This window comes from Mustela putorius, unplaced genomic scaffold (genome assembly GCF_011764305.1).
Source record: "Mustela putorius furo isolate JIRA1106 unplaced genomic scaffold, ASM1176430v1.1 tig00003845_pilon_pilon_pilon, whole genome shotgun sequence".
In the NCBI taxonomy this organism is placed as follows: Eukaryota; Metazoa; Chordata; class Mammalia; order Carnivora; family Mustelidae; genus Mustela; species Mustela putorius.
This window is the reverse complement of record NW_025421998.1, coordinates 41,401,901-41,418,041: the sequence shown is the minus strand read 5'-3', so window position 1 is coordinate 41,418,041 and position 16,141 is coordinate 41,401,901.

Genomic DNA, 16,141 nt, shown 5'->3' with positions numbered 1-16,141 from the left:
AATCTCAACCCACCCCCAGTCTCCCCCTCCCACCTCGTTGGGCTTCCTCCGCAGAGTCAAGCAGACATTCCTCTAACACAGACCTACAGTAGTCTCAATGGAGACTTCAGTTCTCAGCTCCATTTGATCTATTAGGTCCAGCATCTACCGTTAACTGACAACTTTTCTCTGTGACATTTAGTTCATCTCTCATCAAACCAGTTCATCTGTAGGTCACTGGAGGAGTTATTTTGCACCTGCATATACTAACTTCTCAGGAATACCTATAAATGAGGCTCTTAAATATATATGAGTCTTACCTGGTTCCAAGACCAATTCTGACCACCAAGCAATGCTCAGCTCACCAGCTGGATGTCCTACAATTTAATGCAACTCTGATACTCCCTGGAGATAGCATCAGATCCCACAGGTTAAGGGCTCAGTTCCACAAGGTTGCCCTGCCCCTCAAGCTCCAATGCCATTCACCAAGTCTAGGCTCTGACTTTTATTTCTGACCACACTGCCTATAAACCAGAGGTCCCCACAGCCCTGTCCTTGGTTTCAATTCATTTGCTGGAACAGCTCACAGAACTCAGAGAAACATTTTACCTACCAGATTACTGGCTTATTATAAAAGGATATAACTCAAGAATGGCCAGATGGAAGAAGAGCACAGCACAAGGTAAAGGGCATGGAGCTTCCAAGCTCTCTTCCGAGGCAGTGCCTGTCCTAAATCTTCATGTGTTCACCAGCCCAGAGGTTCTCCCAACCCTATTGTGTGTGTGTGTGTGTGTGTGTGTGTGTGTGTGTTTAATTTTTTTATTTTTTATAAACATATGTATTATTAGCCCCAGGGGTACAGGTCTGTGAATCGCCAGGTTTACACACTTCACAGCACTCACCATAGCACATACCCTCCCCAACGTCCATAACCCCACCACCCTCTCCCTACCTCCCTCCCCCTGGCCACCGTCAGTTTGTTTTGTGACATTAAGTCTCTCTGGTTTGTCTCCCTCCCGATCCCATCTGGTTCCATTTATTTTTTTCCTACCCCCCACGCCCCCCATGTTGCATCTCCACTTCCTCATATATGATAGTTGTCTTTCTCCGCTTGACTTATTTTGCTAAGCATAATACCCTCTAGTTCTATCCACATCGTCGCAAATGGCAAGATTTCATTTCTTTTAATGGCTGCATAGTATTCCATTATATATTCATATATATATATATATATATATATATATATATATATATATCACATCTTCTTTATCCATTCATCTGTTGATGGGCATCTAGGTACTTTCCATAGTTTGGCTATTGTGGACATTGCTGCTACAAACATTTGGGTGTATGTGCCCCTTCAGATCACTATGTTTATATCTTTAGCCTAAACACCCAGTAGTGCAATAGCTGGATCATAGGGTAGCTTTATATTCAACTTTTTGAGGAACCTCCATGCTGTTTTCCAGAGTGGTTGCACCAGCTTGCATTCCTACCAACAATGTAGGAGGGTTCCCCTTTCTCCACATCCTCACCAGCCTCTGTCATTTCCTGACTTGTTAATTTTAGCCATTCTGACTGGTGTGAGGTGGTATTTCATTGTGGTTTTGATTTGTATTTCCCTAATGCCAAGTGATGTGGAGCACTTTTTCATGTGTCTGTTGGCCATCTGGATGTCTTCTTTACAGAAATGTCTGTTCATGCCCTCTGCCCATTTCTTGATTGGATTATTTGTTCTTTGGGTGTGAAGTTTGCCAAGCTCTTTATAGATTTTGGATACTAGCCCTTTATCTGCTATGTCATTTGCAAATATTTTCTCCCATTCTGTCAGTTGTCTTTTGGTTTTGTTAACTGTTTCCTTTGCTGTGCAAAAGCTTTTGATCTTGATGAAGTCCCAATAGTTCATTTTTGCCCTTGCTTCCCTTGCCTTTGGCAATGTTCCTAAGAAGTTGCTATGGCTGAGGTCAAAGAGGTTGGTGCCTGTGTTCTCCTCAAGGATTTTGATGGATTCCTTTCTCACATTGAGGTCCTTCATCCATTTTGAGTCTATTTTCGTGTGTGGTATAAGGAAATGGTCCAATTGGTTTCATATATATATATATATATAGAGAGAGAGAGAGAGAGAGAGAGAGAGGCTTCCTTACACAGAAATTATTTATGTAATCATTAACCATTGATGATTGATCCAACCCCAATCCCTCTCCCCTCCCTGGAGGCTGAGGATGGGACTGAAAGTTCCAACCCTCTAATCACAGAGTTGGTTTCTAGGCAACCTGCCCCATCCTCAAGTACTTTGAAAAGTCACTTCATTCATATAACAAAAGAAACCTCTATTGTTACCATTTAGGAAACCACAATGGTTTTAGGAGCTCTGTGCCAGAAATGGGAACAAAGACCAAATACATATTTCTTATTAGAAATCACAATATCACAATTCATAAAATGCTAGTCAGGCCTGGGTCCAGTCAGACAAATGGGGACACTGAGGCAGCAGGGGCCAAAGTCAAGGATTCCTCTCATAGTTTTTCTAGGATGCTAGTGTTTTTAGTAGCTCTGTCCAGGATCTTCTACTTAACTGATTCTAGCTGAACAAAGCTGGCTAATAGCAGTAGCTTCCAGTTAATTAAATAATCCAAGCAAAATGCCCATTTTAAATTTATTTCCTATTTCTCCTGATTCTTTTTTCATAGACGAATCTATAAAGATCCAGAAATAAAACTTTATTTGCAAAAGGTGAACCTTGAGTTAATGGAATAATTTTAACATGACTGCCAGAAATTTTTCATGCATCTAGCTTTCTTATGCTAGCTAAAATTATTGATCTGACCAAGTTGGCACATGGTAAATGATATTAAGTTACAGCTTATATTCACCTATATTTAATTTGCCATCTTAAATAAAATTATTGCCAATAAAATTCATCAAATTTTCTGTAAATTTTTTGCAGCTCTCAATAAAATTTTATACATGCATAAGACTATACAGATAGATGATTTCACTGGGAAGTTTTAGAATTATCAGAATTACTAGTGCATTTATTCAGTAGTTCTGTCCTTAGATCTATAAATACACAACAATCAACTATATAAGAGAGTAAGGTTTAAAGTAGAGTAAGAGAATTTGTTTTAAGCATACTTTTCGTATGCAACATTAGAACTATAAAATCAAAAAATTGCAACTGGAAAGAAACAATACAAATAAACACAACCTAACACAATGTCTGACCCATGATAGATGCTCAGTAAATGTGTGGCTGAATGAATGGAAATGGAGAAGACAACACAAAAGTGGGATATATAAGTACATATACAAAGAACTATAGAATAACTTTCTTTACATACAGGAGATAGAAGAACGTGTTTTACACTCAGGGATCTGGAAGATGGTAAGATAATAATGTTCAAGTAGCTACTGGAAAGATAGAAAAGTACAAGAAAATCATTTAGACCAATGTGTGAATATTTATATTCTCCATTATTCACTTGAATAGAAATATTAAAATCCAAGAACAATTACAGATTTGAGAAAGGAGGAAATTTTAATTAAATTTTGTAAACAGAATAAATTCACTTAAATATGAATGCTTCTTGAAAGAAAAGGTATTAATAATAAAAATGCTTATATATGTTGAAAAAATCAAGAACATGGAAAAATTTAAGAAGAAAAGGAAAATTAATTTATAAAGAGAAATTATTCTAACACAATAAATGTCAATAATGCAATAACAGAGGAACATAACGGGAAGTCAGGAAGGAACTAGTTTCATAGTAATAGGTTTACAGAGAGAGAAAATGTCTACAAGAACCATTAGGAAATTTCCTGGCATAATGTGGGTTAACAGAAGCTGAAATTAGCATTTATTTTATAGAAAGCATACACACCACACTACAGCCAATGCATCAGAACGATTTACTTAAAGTTGACATTTGCTTCTTGTTGAATTCCTTATGGAGAACTAAATCTAAATGAAGAATTTCAACTTACAATTTTTAAATTGTGTTTACAGTAATTAGTATATGAAAAATGAAAGGTCAAAGAAAAAAATGACTTATTTAAAAAATACGTGTCTCTCCATCAAAGTGCTTCATGTTGTTCCAAGTCTTTAAAACCATTTATAAGATGATATACCATCAACAAAGATCAAAGAATGATAATATTATCTGTCTATGTAAATCTCTTTTCTTTCTGATAAAAGAGAGAAAAAGTAAATATTACAAACCTCTTCCAATCTCCCTAGAACCCCTAGCTTTAAAAATTGGGGCAAGACTTCATTTTCTATGAGGCAAATAATTCAAAAGGTCGGGATCTTAAAAGGTATATTAATTTGTCCATGTCACTAAGAGTATAATTTGCTAGTTTACTTCTGAAGCAAATACCATTTCCTAATACTCACATGAAATAGTTAATGCCTTCTTCCATTCCAGTATGTAGCTTCTTTTCTAACACACTTGATGTGTTCCCTAAAATGCAAACCCAGAATTAAGTGGAAAAGAACAAAGTGAAACCTTATCTTCACCTACAAGAGCGACTCTAAACATGGTGACAATCATGTCAGATAAGAGAGACATAATTTCATATTTACAGTGTAACAACACTTAAAAGACTTTGAAGTAACCAGTCCTTTAAACATTCAAGGTTAAAGTGTTTCTGGTTGAATTGCTAAACTAGCATTAAAATAAAATACATTGTTTCTTATTGGTTATGTTTTATTTTTAGTGATGTTGGACTCAACACCTATCTAGAACAATAGCAAATCAGACCAGTTCCAGGACCAGGGCTGTATCTGCATTTTATAGAGAGTAAGAGAAGGAAGGGCCATGGCTGTGTTCTCCTAGCCTCTGACTTTCTCAGTCTTCTGGAGTACTCAATGAATATTTAATAAATGGGAGAAGGAAGGAAGGAAGGTAGAGAGGGAAAGGAGGAACAGAGAAAAGGGGAAGGAAGAAGAGAAAACAAAAAGAATTTTTGTGATTTAAAACTACTTTACCTATCTCAAAAATTAATGGGCAAAACAAGCCTACCAAAAGTTATATGAATTTTCTGAGGTTACAGCAAGCAGGTAGTCCCCTATCTGAATAATAAATGGACTTTCATCTATTTTTTTCTCAAGGCTTAAAATTTGTTATATATAACAAAGACATTTATACCACAGTCAGTTTTAATGTGATGTTTGGGTTGTTAGAATGGAAGTTGAATTTCAGTCAGCAGTGTTTCTCAAATGAGATCGACAACTGTTCATGCATGGATTGCCTGAGATTGTGCTCATTTGCACCTGTCATTCCAGAGGAATTATTGGTGGCAACTCACTTCACTAGAGTGTCCTGGTTTAGAAAATAATTTTTATGGTCACTCAACCAAAGACCAAATGCATTTGAAAATTCGGGATCTTATTAAAAGTAGAGCTTCCTGGGTCCTACCTTAAACCTAATAACTTCGAATCTCCGAGGGGCAGGCCCCAGGATCTGCATTTTAACAAACACCTCTTAGGTAATTGTTAGGGTTACTAAAGTTTGAGAACTCCTGCATTAATATATAATACAGATTATTAGATTTCAATGTGGAAAAAGATTACAGTGAGGTCAGTAAATGAAAATAAGCAGGAAGAGGTGACATGATTGAATAATATACTTAAAGCCACCTATATATAATTGTGTTTATTTAGCAAGTTTCTTTATGGCCTGCATCCACTACCACATCTATCTTTGTCCCAGTGGCAGGAAGATCAGTAAAACGGCACAAACAAGAGGAAGCCAGCACTGCAGGGCTCCGTCAGCTTCTATATTCCCATTAGTTTTGCCATCACTCCAGGTCTCTGTACAGTAGCCCCCTTTTCCACAGGGAATACATCCCAAGACCCCCAATGGATGCCTGACACTGTGGACAGTACCAAACCCTAGCTCTACTGTGTTTTTCCCTATACGTACTTACCTATGATAAAGTATAATTTATGTTATTAGGCACAGCAAGAGATTAATAACAATAATAATAAAATAGAACCACTGTAACAATATACTGTAATAAAAGTTATTAGAATGTGATCTTTTTCTCCCAGTGTATCTTATTGTACTATACTCACCCTTCCTGTAATGACATGAGAGGATAAAATGCCTGCATGAAAAGAAGAAATGAGGTGAATGATGTGGACATCATGACACAGCAGTGCTGGGGCACTAATGACCTTCTGACCATATGTCAGGAGGAGGATCATCTGCTTCCAAGGCCACACGGTTGACCTTGGGAACTGAAACCATGGAAAGGGAAAACACAGATAAGGGGAATCTACTGTATATTTATTTCCTGCCCATCCAACCTCATTCTCCCTCTAGACTAACTATACTCAGCTCCCTATAGAGAACTGGTTAATCCAGGTGGTTGTTTTTCATCGTTCTGCATTCCATGTCTTCTGTAGATGCAAATTTGGGCTTTAGAAAAATAAATATAGTTTTCCAGTAATTAAGGCTGAGGATTCTCCCCCCCCCCCCCGCTCCAGAAACATAAGAAAAGAGAGAGAGCAGTATAACCCCATGGAGGAGGAGATTAGCTTGGAAGTTGTCTTTTCTTATTGTAGCTTTCTTCTTCACAAATAGTTGGATGATTTTTCCATTAAAATTAAACACGTCCAAGTGGAAAAGCAACATTGGGGGTTCGGAGGGTAGGAAAAGAATAAATGAAACAAGATGGGATCAGGAGGGAGACAAACCATAAGAGAGTCTTAATGTCACAAAATAGAGGGTTGCTGGGGGAAGGGGGGTCGGGAGAGGGTGGTGGGGTTATGGACATTGGGGAGGATATGTGCTATGGTGAGTGCTGTGAAGTGTGTAAACCTGGCGATTCACAGACCTGTACCCCTGGGGCTAATAATACATTATATGTTTATAAAAAATTTTTAAAAATTAAAAAAAAAAAACTAACACCTCCATGTAGGATCACTCTATTCATAGATTGCCCTTGATATTTATATTAGTTAACTAATGTTTTCTGATTGCAAGGAACATAAAACAACTTTGGCTAACTTAGCCAAAAAAGGAAGTTTATGTGAAGTATTCTAGAGTATTTCATGAAATTTAAGGAAGGAGTGAAGAACAAAACCTCAAAAGGACAAGAAGTGGGGAGGTTCTAGGGCCTCAAAGAGTTTACAGATCTCTCCCTAGTATTTGCCACTACTGTGACTTGAATCAAATGTCTTCCCATCTCTCTGTCTCTCCATCTCAAATTTTAATAACTGGGTTACAGAACATAGTCAGGGGGTAGCTCCCAGACAAGTATTCATGGCCAAGTAGTCAGACTCATGTAACACTAATGTCATCTGGAGCCTATGTCTGTGTGGAAAGGAATAATCTCTCTGGAAGAGGAGAAAGTCACTGTCGACCATACAACTACCCTAAAGCCATGTGCTCCAATCCACCTTCTGGCTGCCTAATAGTCACTGCACATGTGTGCGTGCTCACACACACACACACACACACACACACACAATTGTTTCCCCTATATCCAAAAAAAAAAAAAAAAAAAAAAAAAACCCAACAACTCAAAACACATGATCCAACCAAATCTCACACAACCGCAATGGGGAAAAACTGCAGTTATTTTCCAGCCACTGCACACAGAAGGGAGATTTTGGCCTTCAAGCCCAAGACCTCTGGCTTGTGTCCATACCTCCTCAATTCTGTCAGAATACCATTTCAGTATTCTATAGCCTATGAACTACATGATAAATTGAACCATTACCTGGATAATATTATATATCCCTGGAAAAAAGAAAGAGACAAGAAAAGAAAAAAATAATTAGAATTCTCATTTTAAAAGGAAACATGAGAATAAATACTTAGCAAGGAAAATACTGGTGCAAGCTACAGTCTTCCGTTCTGCAGGCATTCACAAGACTGCTGCTGACATATGAGATAGATTCCTCCTCTGCTTGTTCCAAGTTCTCCTGGCTTTCGGCCAACACTAGAGCTTGCCAAGGATCTTTGCCCTGATTGCACAAAGAATCCAACATGCCCAGGTGGTAGTCTCAGCTCCCAATTCAACAAAACCTACATTTTTTTTTAACCCTTAAATGAAACATTCTCCCAATGAGTACTGAAATACTTAGGCTAAAAGATTTAAAGAAATAATTTTGAAGAGTTAAAGCAAAACTTCTGAAAGTGAAAGAGTAAGTGTACTTATTAGAAATGTCTTCACCCCAGAGTCCTAGATTTCATTCCAGCTGTGAAAACAATATCAAATGTATTGGACACTGGTTCCATTCCTGTTCTATATCCTACAACTTAGCATACCAATATCACAAGGTGTTACTTCTTAGCTATTGTCATGGTTACGTTTCCAATAGATCCATCCAATGAAGCATAGCTTTATCAGGATGACAGGGTACTTATATAGTATTTACAAGGCTAGGCAGGCAGTAGCCTATTGCCTTGTTTGGCAGGGCCGTGAGTTCACCAATTAAAAACAATATATGGAATTCTATGATGCTTTTAAGGCATGTAAGCAGGGAAGGCAAATCCAAATCAGAAAAATTATTCCAGTGATGATAAGTTGTTGCACCTCCATGATGAAGGGACATTTCCAATTCAAGAGAATTTATCTTTCCAGGTGCCCTAGAAGTGTAAGGCAAGTCACTATTGCTAACAGTATATGATCAGTCTTGATGGAAGGAAATTTAAGTTACTGAGTCCAAACATCACCTCCAATCTGGCCATCACAGCTGTTATGCCATGAACTAACAGACTGGTTTGAGGAGGAGGATGACTGACTCCCACAGAAGGAATCATTTTGTACTCCTAATATTAAGAACCTCTTCTACAATGATGCCTCTCAGTGAGCATTCACGCGGACACATATTCTTAGTCTCGGTCCGTTCTGAATAGTCCATTCACCCTTCCCTAAAACCTTATTGCTATCAGTTCTCTGGTCTTGATCCTTCCAAGTGCTTAACGATTTAGTCAGACCAGGACTAAAATTGACCCAGCATGTGCTCACTCAGCCTAAAATACCAGCTCTGTCCAAAGTCTCCTGCCCTGTATATCCATCATTGCCCAAGTCACTCTGGTCTTCATTCAGAGACCTCTCTGACCCCTCCACAATCTAGCAATGAAAGGGTAAATTTCTGGCACAACAGGGGTCTTTAGCCCCAGTTTCAGGGCTAGATCCCAGCTGCCTTACTTGTTACAGATTTTGAAGTTACCTTTGGCCAAATAATTAGCTTAAGAATTAGTATAACCCTGACCTCAGATAAAGTAGACAATAAAATGTTTCCTTCAAAGCGAAGAGAATAACATTTTTTGCTCAAAATTTAAGGATTATAAGCATTTTCCCTCTCACTTGTAGGGCAGGACCACCCAGAAGAACAGAAGCACTTCCTCTCATCTGTCTGGTGCTAGCATATCATGCAAAACCATCTGTACAGCAGGTTCAAGTTACTCTGTCCCTGACCCACCAGGCCAAGGAAGCTCCCCATGAGACTTATGGAAGAAAATAACATAGGACTACAACTGCCTGCCTGTGTCTTCAGGCATCTCACAGGCTTGGCCTCACAGGGCTCTCTTCTTTCTCAATCCACCTGTGGTGGAGTACTGCTGCGAATGGCTCACTTTATGACTAAGTGTCTGAGACAACACTATTTCGTGTCAGACTTCAAGGTATCATGCCAAATGGTGGAAGGATTCAGTCTCTACATGAGCCTAGCCACAAGTCAGGAGTCATCTGCTGAAGAAGCCTTTGCATTTTCCCCAATACAAAGGGTCTCCTTTCTGATGGTCTTGTTGGTGCTTGTCACAAACTCCATACAGCTTCTGGCTGGGCCACAGACCTTTCCAGCAGCACTGAATCAATTAATACATATGCTTGAGCCTGGGCTAACTGGAAGGCCCCTAGCATCCTGGGCCCCACTCCAAACTGGCAGCTTTTGGGGGGCTACCCAAAAGGAAAAGGCCAGTGTGTGACACCCAAAAGTGGCCACATTATGTCTAAAATCCAAAGAGGACCCAAGTCACGATGCCTAGCAAATTCTCTTCAGAATTTGTAAATGAATATTTCATTACCTCACATGAATTACAAACTCAATGTTTAACTTCAAAGTGCTAAAATTTCAAAGTGCTGCTTGGTTATATTAATCAAACGTGACTATTTTTCTCTTTATTTAATTCCTTCCTTCCTTAAACTTCATCTATTTACAAAAAGGATTGGAAAGTCATGTCACATTGCTTTTTCATAATATAATGGTAGCAAGAAGTTGCTGAGTAAAGTAGCACTTTACGAAATTTAACTAAGGAAGTAAGTTCATCACTTAACTACATTTAGTTTCTATGTTGTGAATCCGTATGCAGAAATCTGCCCATTTGAAAAACTATGTAAGGACCGTTAAAAAGGTCTTAGAATCTTTAGCTCTTAAGTGAGAAAAACAGAAAGAATATTGCTCTGCCTAAGTGGGAAATCATCCTTTGCCATGCTCTTTGGAAGCCATCACAGCCAAGACTTGTAAATGTAAATGTCTATTAGGAATTTTTTTTTAACAAATCACTCTTTTGTCTATTCCCTTTCATCAAAATTGTAAGTAAATTAACACCGAGTTTCTTAAGAGCCTTTTTAAAGCAATTTTAACACAAACTGGTTTTGAGTACGCTCAAAAAATTCTCCACTTCTTTTACTTATACAGGTTTTTATCAATCATCTACTATGTGCAGGCTCTATGTGAGGCCACAGAGAAATAAGGCCTAGTCAATAAGCTATCAGAGAGCTATTATGGTGTAGGGGCACCTGGATGGTTCAGTCTGTTAAGCACCTGAATCTTGATTTTGGCTCAGGTCCTGGTCTCAGAAACAGGAGATCAAGTTTGCTTGCTTTGGATTCTCTCTCTCCCTCTCTTTCCCTGGCTCATGAGTGCTCTCTCTCTCTCTCTCTCTAGAAAGAAAGAAAGAAAGAGAAAGGAAGGAAGGAAGAGAGAGAGAGAAAGAGAGAAAGGAGTTTACAGTCTAGTAGAAGATATAAATAAGTAGAAAATTATCAGATAGTCTAAAAGGTCCTAAGACAGGAATAATAAGAGGGTGCTGTGAAATTGGGTTTCAGGGAAGACTTTCCACAGGAAGGGAAATCTAGCCAACGCCTAGAGGTTTGGAAAAGAAGGCACAAAAGACCAAGATGCTACTAATTGAAGGAAGAAGAGTGTGTTCTGAGCAGAGCAAAAGTTAAGTGTGAAGGCCCCCAGAGACCCAAGAACCCACAGAAAGCTCAACATGTTTGGGTCCTTGAAGGCCGTTTGGTAAGACCAGCTCTAAGAATTGGGAGGTGATAGTAATGGTGGCACTGGAAGGACAGGGAGGGCGGTGGAGACATATGTGTGGGAGACACAGTTCCTTGGCTCCACTCCAGCTCCAGTTTCTCTGCTACCTGAATCTCAGATGACCGGCACACATCCACTGAATTCAGGACAGCTAGGGAATGAGTCAAGGGTTGGGCATGTGACCCAGTTCTGGCCAGTCGGATCTAAGGAGAAATCAGCTAAAGCTTCCCTTCCAGGCTAAAGACAGAAGGCTCTTGCGCTCTTCTGCCCTGTCTGGAAGGCTCACATTAGGTCTGAAAGACTCTCTGGAGCTGCTTCCCTCCTTGACCAAGGAAAAGACCCAAAGAACTGTAGAGCTGACTAAGGCATCATCATGTAGTGGAACTTACAGCACTTATCTAGTTATTGTGTTTAGTCCTTTTCAAATCATAATAAAGAATATAATTTGTCTATGGGAGCAGGGAGTGGATGGGAAGTGGACAGAGGGCTGCAAAGGTTTTGGAAAAAGATTAATCAATTTGCATGCTTTTGTTATAATCTAACTTTTTTTTTTAAGTCATCTTAAGATTTCATTGGCTTCAAGTTCTCCTGAGATTAATGCTTATTCAATAATGATTTAACATAAAAATTGATTAAAAATTCATGTTTCTTTAAGACATAAAATAACAAATATGAAAATTCAGTGGCCTACCCTCATCATGTGTTCCTACCAATCCAACATATTTTAGTAGAAAATCATTTACTGCTTATTCTGCAGAAAACACATTTTATCTGAAATCAAAGGCAGATGAAGTCTTAGGATATATAAAATGCTAGTAAATGAAAGTGAACAGTTGGAAATAAAAGCATAGTCGTGAAACTAAAGACATGTCAAATACAATTATACATAACAATAAAAATAATTAGCCCAAGTAAATGATCAAATATGCTATTAGTGCAATTTAGAGATGAATTGGGTGATTTCAGATATAGGTTTTCTTTTTGTTTTTTTTTTTGGTGCTTAAATCTGTTCTAGATGGGTGTTTCTTTAAGAGAGGACCACAACCAACCAACAAAGGGGAGAAGACAATAGGTGGGAAAAAGTCAGGTTGAGGAGGGAGAAGAAAATAGAGAAAGAGATCATCTGAGGTATTTTACAGTAACTCCAAGGAGAAAATGGGACTTTCCATGCATTACACCTCTTTTCTACCACATCACCTTTCCAATAAGGGCTATGTCGCCTCCTTCAAAAAACAAAAATAAAAACAAAGAAACAAAAAAACCCTACAGGGATAAAGAAAGGGAGTATTTCCTCAACACAAAACCATTATTTGCTGTAACTTCCCTGATGCTTGGATTGGCAACAAAAATCAATAGGACTTAGTGCTGCAAATTTACCAATTATTGGAGGAAGTCATTAAGAGGACATGACCACCTATTGACCCGCGAGCTGCACCCAGGCAATCTGAAACTCTTTACCCCCTTCCATCCCTGAAATGTACGTTTTTCCTACTGTGGGAGCCATTTCAAGGACACAGCTTTGAGAGAGCAATGTGTTGTTGAGCCTATCGTGGTGGTACATGTGACTGAATCCAGTGAAAATCCTCTATATAAACTCTTAAGATTCTAGCTTATGGCCATCCAAGACAAGCCTTGTTTAAGTTCCCTTGCTTATTAAAACTGTCACCTACCAATCTGGAGCAGCCTGTCACTTTCCTCAGTCTGTCTTTACCCTCTGTCTATGAAGGCCAGTTTCAAATTTCACCTGGGGGAACTCCAGAGGTTGTGTACCATCACCAACCAATGCTCGGTGCTTCTCCTTAAGGTCGCTGAATAGCAACGTAGTCGTGTACCACTACTTGTACTAAGATGAGACCTAGGAAGGGGAAAAAGGAAACAGAATTCCTCACGAAATTTTGCATCTGGTTCCTGTGAGGGCTCCCTTAGTGTTCTCTTACCAAAGCTACCTCAGCCTCTGATTCCATAGAGTCAATGGTTCTCAAAATTTAGTGTGCATCACAGTAACTGAGGGAGATAGCTTAAAATTCAGAATTCTGGAACTCAACCCAAAGGTTAATTCACTGAGTCTGGATGGAGTGTGCACTGTTCATGAGACCGGCAGGTATTCCACATGCCCACTCAAGTTTAAGAACTGCTTCCCTGGAGAGACAGACTCCAGATCAGCAGGGGAAATACGCATTCTCTGACTTTTTCTTTTTAAGATTTATTTATTTATTTGTTTGTTTGTTTGTTTGAGAGAGAGAGAGAGAGAGCTTGGGGAGGGGCAGAGGAGAGAGAGAATCCTGAAGCAGACTCTGGGCAGAGGGCAGAGCCAGGAACCTAAGATCATGACCTGAGCTGAAGTCAGGAGTTAGCAGCTTAACCGACTGAGCCACCAAGATGCTCTTCTCTGGCTTTTTAAAAAGGCGAATCGTAATCACAGACATTGGGAAGGTTTGCTTACCTATCAAAAAGGCCAAGACACATTTTGAAATAAAAATTTTAAGATTGTATAATAAAGACTGAATGGTAGTAGTAATAAGGAGAGGTATCCATATGGATTCAAATATTTTTAAAACTATTCTAAAATGATCTTCTGCTTTACACGATGAAGAGATATTTCTGACATTAAAAAAGTAGAACATTTATGACTAAATCTGGTAGATAGAACAGAAGGTCGAAACAGAAATAACAAACTCACCATGGTTAGCAACAGGGCATCAGAACGACATGCAGATCTTGATAAACTTACAGATGCTAGAGTCCCACTCCAGACCTTCTGAATCAAAATCTTTGCAGTTAAACCCAAGCCAAAGAAGAATTTTATTTGCCTGAGAGCTGAGAACCACTGCTTTAAACCAGGACCACACATATACACTATTGCCACCTGATGGAAATGCACCTAAATTGTAAGGACAGCCTTCAGAACTCTGGTTTCTTTTGCAAGCTGAATCTACCATGTTAAACTGTTGAATGGACCATCACAATTATAAGCATTTTTAAAAAAGTAAATATATAGAATATATAAAAATTCTTATTTGCAAATTTTTCAACCTTTACTCCAAATCCTTTGAAACGTAAAAGAGGATGCCTTAGGTTTACACAGGGTTTTATCACTTATAAGGTATATTCATATGCATTAATTAGATTAATTCCTAAGAACATTTTAGAATGAGAGTTATTGTCTATATTTTTTTCATAAAGACACAGGCTTAGAGAGGGTTAATGATTATTCTAGTGGTTCCTAAACATGGGTACATGTTGGGAAATAAATGTTAATTTATTAGTATATATGAGTCAAAAAATACTAATGCCTGTGACATTAGTCACATAGAGTCTCATAGAGTCTTATAGAGTCTCATAGAGACTCACAGAGAGTCTCATAGAGAATGAGATTTAATTTGTCTTGGGTGTGACCCGAGTTCTGGCATTTTTTAAAGAGCCCTCTGCATCCCCTGTGCCCCCATCATGAATCTAATTTGCCGACAAATTTGGGAAACACTGGACTAACCCCAAAACACTTAGAGATGGTAGTTAATGAGATTGGCGTTCAGGGATTTTGATGTTAAGTTAATGCTCATGGAATTATATTTGGCATAAAGATCAAAGACAATAATTAACCTCAACTAAGACTTATTGAGTTTGTCAGTAAAGCAGGATTTCCAAATTCTCTGGCCCCAAGATTTATTAAGTTGGACTTAAAAATACAGATTCTTGGGACCTTCCACAGAATTTTCTGATGCTGTAGATTTGGAAAGGTCCTGGCCAATGTGTATGTTTCCCAAGTTGTCTTAGTCTGTTTGGGCTGCTATCACAGAATACCATAGACAGGGTGGCTTATAAACAACAGAGACCTATTTCTCACAGTTTTGGAGCATGCAAAGTCCAAGATCAAGGCAGATTCAGTGTCTGGTCAGAGCCCACTTTCTGGTTCATAGACAGATGTCTTCTGTGTCTTCACGTGGATGGGGAGCTCTCTGGAATCTTTTTTATAAGGGATCTGAATTATCAGTCAAAGCCTTCACCTTGAAATATCATCACGTTAAGGATTAGGCTTCAACATACAAATTTTGGGGGGACACAAACATTTACTGTTCATAGCACAAGGGCTTGCATGATTTTTAGAACAAAATAAGAGTGGTAAAAAAACTATAATAAAGAATACCATACCATATCAATATTATAAAATATTAGTATTGAATGTCAAAGTTAGGTTTCAAAAATGACTAAGAATTAATGGAGAGACTTTAATAAAACAAAGCCAAGAGAAATAACTGGTTGCCCCACCCTCAAAGGGTCTAGTTGTATACCAACTATTCATTCATTAATTCAACACATTTTCACTGATTTATTCAATGATGAATATCTAAGAGTACATCTAGAGCATGCTGGTAGATGTGCTAAGGGATACATAAATGAAGAAGGCAGAGTCCTTGCCATCAAAGACATGATTGCCTGTGTGCATCTCCCATGAAAAGATACAAACTGCTTGAGCTGGCTCTGGGTTTTTAAGTCCAATAGTCTTTAGTTTCCTACTTGAGAAAGTTTTCGTTTCAGATTGCTTCGGAGAACGTGTAATGAGAACTCTAAGGATTGAGGAGATATAGAAAGTGTTGTGGTAGCAGTGGTGGTAGTAAGAACAGGAGAGCCAGGAATTACTGGGCCCTCTGAACTTGCTGCTGAGGAACACTTTCAAGGAAAGTCTGGTCTTGGCATCTGGAGACAGTGATCATTCTTGTGTGAATGAATGTGGCGGGGAGAGGGGTAGTGAATGTGGGGGGTAGTGAACAAGAGGAGAACGTGAAAATCAGTGTTGGCAGTTGAGCAAGGCAAATTAGGACTGAGAAAAGTGTTGAATTTCTTCGTCAGGCACTTGATTTTGATGTAACCTTTGGAAGATTT